Consider the following 6,364-nt stretch of genomic DNA (forward strand, 5'->3'; position numbering starts at 1 on the left):
GTGCATTTATCGTATCAATCTGATTTTTTTTTTTTTTTTTTAAATAATATCATTCATATTTTTTTCATATATACTATTATTTTTTCTTTTCAAAATTTATTTGCTGGTATTTTTTTTAAGTTTTGGTAATCGCGAAAGCCCACAAGGATCTGACCAACTACCTATACAAATCGCGTTCAAGTCTCGTAGAATCAGCAACCAGTCAGAACTCGTGTTACAAATCACTTTCTAGAGCAGGAGAAGCGACACAACAAACACATGAACAATGGTGGACTTGTTTTTCTGCTGTATTTTTTCAGAAGACGTATACTAAGCTACATTGAACAGTGCAAATACGTAAGTTATCGCTATCGATTTCAGTAACCATTCACGTGCCTTGTTTTTTGAGCTGCCATTCACTAATTAGTTTAGCTTAGAAAATGATTAACGTTATGCATTATTGATTTGATTGTAAGATTTCCGTGCCGTAACAAAACAATCATAGGTGATTTTAGTATGTGGTTGGTTGCACAGGCGCTCGGAACGTTTCCTGGATAATAAAAAAAATAACCTAAAGTGGGATCGGCATAGTTAGTCAGTCGCCGGTTGGTTGCCGAAATCATTAGAACTTAAAAGACAAAAGGTCTCTGCCGAAATCTAGCAGGAAATAATGCTTATAAATGACACTAGTTATACAGGGTCGGCTTAAAACGTAGTAGCGGCAATTTTGGGCGTCTTTTATCATTTATAAACAATATTTTCTTCTAGACTTCGGCAACCAACCGCATACGTTAGATCGTCAACTTCACGTCCCAGTAACACGTTATACTACTAGTAATTGTGGAGATAATTGGTTTTGTATTTTTTCCACACAGATTAATCATGGTAACCCAAACAAACCTGTGTGCAGTTTGTGATTTAAAGTTCCACGATAATCCAGATATCTAATGTGATGTGTTACAAGATATACAATTACCATCATGGTCTCTATGTATACAGTTGGTGTTTTCATCGACCTAAAAAAGGCATTTGACACTATAGATCACAAAATCCTAGTCCAAAAATTATGTAATTATGGCATTCGAGGTGTTTGGATAACAGGTTACAGCAGGTCTGTATTGATGGTATTAACTCAGATCTAATGAGTATAATTCATGGTGCTCCGCAAGGTTCAACTTTATTTATACTATATGTAAATGATATCTGTAATGTATCATAATTGTTAAAGGTTATTCTATATGCAGATGATACTAACATATTTGTATCTAGAAAATATGAAGAATTTACACTTACGGTTTATGGCTAACAAATTATCTTTAAATATTACTAAAACTAACTACATGATTTTCTATTGTAAAAATGTAAACAGTGTCCATCCAATCAATGATGTTTATATTGAAAGAGTGTATCATACTAAATTCTTATGTGTAGAACTGGACTGTAAATTCCAGTGGAAAGAACATGTGAAAAATATTTAGTTAAAGCTGCTAAAAACTTAGGTATTCTTTAAAAATTAAAATACCTGTTAGACTCGTCTGTATTTAACCCTTATACATGTATTGCCATATCTTGTGTATTGTTGTGAAATCTGAGGACATATAAAACTACTCTAATTTGTTTATTTTTACTCCAAAAAAAGCTATAAGGATTGTTACAAAAGAGGGATACTTTAGCCATACAAAACCATTATTTTATAAACTAAATGTATTAAATATAATTGAATTAAGAACCGTGCTTGTAATGTATAATGTTTATCATAAAAAAGTCCCAGAAAACAACTTGAAGTACTTTACAAATACCCATGAAGTACACAGCCATAGTACAAACATTTAGATTTCTGTATAAAATATAGAAGAACTACTCAAGTCAATGTGCATGTCATGTTATGGAATCAAACTTTGGAATACTACTGGTAGTAATATCAAAAATTATATTAAATATTGCAATAGTCAAACAAAATTTAAACACCTCTATGTAAAGAGTCTGTTAGATAAATACAATATCTATTTAATGTTTAACTTATTTTGTCAATTATTTTCCCCTTATATTTATTATTTACCAGAACCTTGCCATGCATTTACCATGTTATGTAGCGCATTTACCATGTTATGTAGTGCATTTATCATGTTATGTTGTGCATTTACCATGCTATGTAGTGCATTTATTATGTTGAGTAGTGCATTTACCATGTTATGTATATCATGTAGTGCATTCATCACGTTCTGTAGTGCAGCTACCATGTTATGTAGTGCGTTCATCCTGTTGTGTATTTCATTTACCATGTTATGTAGCTCATTCATCATTATGTGTAGTGCATTCACCTTGTTGTGTAGTGCATTTACCATGTTATGTAGTCCATTGACCATATTATGTATATTATGTAGTGCATTTATCATATTACGTAGTGCATTCATCACGCTGTGAAGTGCATTTACCATGTTATGTAGCACATTTACCATGTTATGTAGTGCATTTAACATATTGCGTAGTGCATCTATCATGTTGTTTAGTGCATTTATCATGTTTTGTAGTGCATTTACCATGTTATGTAGGTTATGTAGTGCATTTATCATATTAAGTAGTGCATCCATCATGTTATTTAGTGCATTTATCATGTTTTGTAGTGCATTTACCTTGTTATGTAGTGGATTTATAATGGTATGTAGTGCATTTACAATGTTGCGTAATGTGTTTACCATGTTACGTAGTACATTTACCTTGTTATGTAGTGCATTTATCATGTTATGTGGTGCATTCATCACATTATGTAGTGCATTCACCATGTTACATAGTGCATTTACCATATTACGTAGTGCATTTATCACGTTGTGTAGTGAATTTACCATGATATGTAGTGCATTTACTATGTTATGTAGTGCACTTACCATGTTATGTAGTGCATTTACTATGTTATGTAGTGCATTTACCATATTATGTTGTGCATTTACTATGTTATGTAATTCATTTACCCTGTAATGTAGTACATTCATCATTATGTGTAGTGCATTTACCATGATATGTAGTCCAGTTACCATGTTATGTAGTGCATTTATCATATTACGTAGTGCATTCATCGCGTTGTGTAGTGCATTTACCATGTTATGAAGTGCATTCATCACGTTGTCTAGTGCAGTGACTATGTAATGTTGAGCATTTACCATGTTATGTAGTGCATTTACCATGTTATGTAGTGCACTTATCATGTTATGTAGTGCACTTATCATATTACGTAGTGCATTCATCGCGTTGTGTAGTACATGTACCATGTTATGTAGTGCATTCATCACGTGTCGTGCATTTCCATGTTATGTAGTGCATTCACTATATTAGGTAGTGCATTTATCATGTTATATAGTGCATTCATCACGATGCGTAGTGCATTATCATGTTATGTAGTACATTTACCATGTTATGTAGTCCATTTTACATATTATGTATATTATGTAGTGCATTTATCATGTTGAGTAGTGCATTTACCATGTTATGTATATTATGTAGTGCATTCATCACGTTCTGTAGTGCAGTTACCATGCTATGTAGTGCGTTCATCCTGTTGTGTATTTCATTTACTATGTTATGTAGCTCATTCATCATTATGTGTTGTGCATTCACCTTGTTGTGTAGTGCATTTACCATGTTATGTAGTGCATTCATCACATTGAGTAGTGCATTTATCATGTAGTTTAGTGCATTTACCATTCTATGTAGTGCATTCATCATGTTATTTAGTGCATTTATCATGTTTTGTAGTGCATTTACCTTGTTATGTAGTGGATTTATCATGGTATGTAGTGCATTTACCATGTTGAGTAATGCGTTTACCATATTATGTAGTGCATTTACCATATTACGTAGTTCATTTATCACGTTGTGTAGTGAATTTACCATGTTATGTAGTGCATTTACTATGTTATGTAGTGCATTTACCATGTTATGTAGTGCATTTACCATGTTATGTAGTGCATTTGCCATATTATGTAGTGCATTTACTATATTATGTAGTGCATTTACCCTGTAATGTAGTACATTCATCATTATTTGTAGTGCATTTACCATGATATGTAGCCCAGTTACCATGTTATGTAGTGCATTTATCATATTACGCAGTGCATTCATCACGTTGTGTAGTGCAGTGACTATGTAATGTTGAGCATTTACCATGTTATGTAGCGCATTTACCATGTTATGTAGTGCATTTACCATGTTTTGTTGTGCATTTATCATGTTATGTAGTGCATTTACCGCATTATGTATAGCATTTACCATGTTATGTAGCACACTTACCATGTTATGTAGTGTATTTATCATGTTATGTTGTGCATTTATCATGTTATGTAGTGCATTTACCATGTTATGTAGAGCATTTACCATGTTATGTAGTGCATTTATCATCTTAAGTAGTGCATTCATCAAGTTGTGTAGTGCATTTACCATGTTATGTAGTGCATTCATCACATTGTGTAGTGCATTCATCACGTTGTGTAGTGCATTTATCATCTTAAGTAGTGCATTCATCAAGTTGTGTAGTGCATTTACCATGATATGTAGTCCACTCACCATATTATGTAGTCCAGTTACCATGTTATGTAGCGCATTTACCATGTTATGTAGTGCATTTACCATGTTATGTTGTGCATTTATCATGTTATGTAGTGCATTTACCGTATTATGTATAGCATTTACCATGTTATGTAGCGCATTTACCATGTTATGTAGTGCATTTATCATGTTATGTTGTGCATTTATCATGTTATGTAGTGCATTTACCATGTTATGTAGTGAATTTACCATTCGATGAAGTGCATTCATGATGTTGTTTAATGCATTTATCATGTTATGTAGTTAACATGTTAACATGGTAATGCACTACATAACATGGTAAATGCACTACATAACATGGTAAATGCTCCACATTACATAGTCACTGCACTTTGCACTTTTCAGTACTTCGCCACACATTTCTGTACTTTGCCACTACTTTTCATCACTTTGCCACTACTTTTCAGCACTTTGCCACAACTTTTCAGTACTTTGCCACAATTTTCAGCACTTTGCCACAACTTTTCAGTACTTTGCCACACTTGTCAGTACTTTCCCACTACTTTTCAGTACTTTGCCACAGTTTTCAGCACTTTGCCACTATTTTTCAACACTTTGCCAATACTTTTCAGCACTTTGCCACAACTTTTCAGTACTTTGCCACAACTTTTCAGTACTTTGCCACACTTTTCAGTACTTTGGCACTACTTTTCAGCACTTTGTCACAACTTTTCATTACTTTGCAACACTTTCCAGTACTTTGCCACTACTTTTCAGCACTTTGCCACTACTTTTCAGCAATTTGCCACAACATTTCAGTACTTTGCCACAACTATTCAGTACTTTTCCACACTTTTCAGAACTTTGCCACTACTTTTCAGCAATTTGCCACAACTTTTCAGTACTTTGCCACACTTTTCAGCATTTTGCCACTACTTTTCAGCATTTGCCACAACTTTTCAGCACTTTGCCACAACTTTTCACTACTTTGCCACACTTTTCACAACTTTGCCACACATTTCTGTACTTTGCCACTACTTTTCATCACTTTGCCACTACTTTTCAGCACTTTGCCACAACTTTTCAGTACTTTGCCACAATTTTCAGCACTTTGCCACAACTTTTCAGTACTTTGCCACACTTTTCAGTACTTTCCCACTACTTTTCAGTACTTTGCCACAGTTTTCAGCACTTTGCCACTATTTTTCAACACTTTGCCAATACTTTTCAGCACTTTGCCACAACTTTTCAGTACTTTGCCACACTTTTCAGTACTTTGGCACTACTTTTCAGCACTTTGTCACAACTTTTCATTACTTTGCAACACTTTCCAGTACTTTGCCACTACTTTTCAGCACTTTGCCACTACTTTTCAGCAATTTGCCATAACATTTCAGTACTTTGCCACAACTATTCAGTACTTTTCCACACTTTTCAGAACTTTGCCACTACTTTTCAGCAATTTGCCACAACTTTTCAGTACTTTGCCACACTTTTCAGCACTTTGCCACTACTTTTCAGCATTTGCCACAACTTTTCAGCACTTTGCCACAACTTTTCACTACTTTGCCACACTTTTCACAACTTTGCCACACATTTCTGTACTTTGCCACTACTTTTCATCACTTTGCCACTACTTTTCAGCACTTTGCCACAACTTTTCAGTACTTTGCCACAATTTTCAGCACTTTGCCACTACTTTTCAGTGCTTTGCTACTACTTTTCAGTACTTTGCCACACTTTTCAGCACTTTGCCACTACTTTTCAGCATTTGCCACAACTTTTCAGCACTTTGCCACAACTTTTCACTACTTTGCCACACTTTTCAGCACTTTGCCACTTCTTT

General features: G+C 34.1%; 1 long non-coding RNA gene across 1 annotated transcript; it reads left to right on the forward strand.

The window, feature by feature from the left end:
* The first annotated feature begins 241 nt into the window (after positions 1-241).
* Positions 242-1,997, forward strand: LOC146728182 (uncharacterized). The gene is made up of 2 exons (XR_014928619.1): positions 242-336; positions 855-1,997. It is a non-coding gene; the product is annotated as an uncharacterized LOC146728182 (long non-coding RNA).
* The last annotated feature ends 4,367 nt before the right edge of the window (positions 1,998-6,364 follow it).

The sequence above is a fragment of the Saccoglossus kowalevskii genome (genome assembly GCF_978046115.1).
Source record: "Saccoglossus kowalevskii chromosome 4 unlocalized genomic scaffold, keSacKowa6.1 SUPER_4_unloc_1, whole genome shotgun sequence".
Lineage (NCBI taxonomy): Eukaryota > Metazoa > Hemichordata > Enteropneusta > Harrimaniidae > Saccoglossus > Saccoglossus kowalevskii.